Below are 769 nucleotides of genomic sequence, written 5' to 3' on the forward strand. Positions count from 1 at the left end.
AGGATCGAACGTATGTCTAGGGGGGGGGGGGTAGACTACTTGACCAAATAATATTTTTTTACTTTTTCCAATTTTAGCTGTGGGCAAATTTTAGCAATTATAACAAGTCAAGCAATCAACCTACACATGAAATTCTAAGAGTATAGCAGCAGAATGTAAGACATTGCATATGAAGATAAATGGAAGGGTTTGGACAAGGCAAACGCAATGGAGACACGAAGATTTTTGGCGTGGTTCCGATAGGTGGTGCTATCGTACGTCCACGTTGATGGAGACTTCAACCCACGAAGGGTAACGGTTGCGTGACTTCATGGAGGGCTCCACCCACGAAGGGTCCACGAAGAAGCAACCTTGTCTATCCTACCATGATCATCGCCTACAAAGGATTTGCCTCACTCGGATAGATCTTCACGAAGTAGGCGATCTCCTTGCCTTTACAAACTTTTTGGTTCAACTCCACATCATGTTGGAGGCTCTCAAGCGACGCCTAACCAATCTAGGAGACACCACTCTCCAAAAGGTAATAACGGTGTTGACGATGAACTCCTTGTTCTTGTGCTTCAAATGATAGTCTCCCCAACACTCAACTCTCTCTCACAGATTTGACTATGGTGGAAGAAGGATTTGAGTGGAAAGCAACTTGGGGAAGGCTAGAAGTCAATGTTCAAATTGTAGGAATGGAATCTCTTAATTTCAACACATGAGTAGGTGGTTCTCTCTCAGAAAATGAATGGTGGAAGTATAGGCACGTTCTGATGACTTTCTCACT

Source organism: Triticum dicoccoides, chromosome 4B (genome assembly GCF_002162155.2).
Source record: "Triticum dicoccoides isolate Atlit2015 ecotype Zavitan chromosome 4B, WEW_v2.0, whole genome shotgun sequence".
NCBI classification, from domain to species: Eukaryota; Viridiplantae; Streptophyta; class Magnoliopsida; order Poales; family Poaceae; genus Triticum; species Triticum dicoccoides.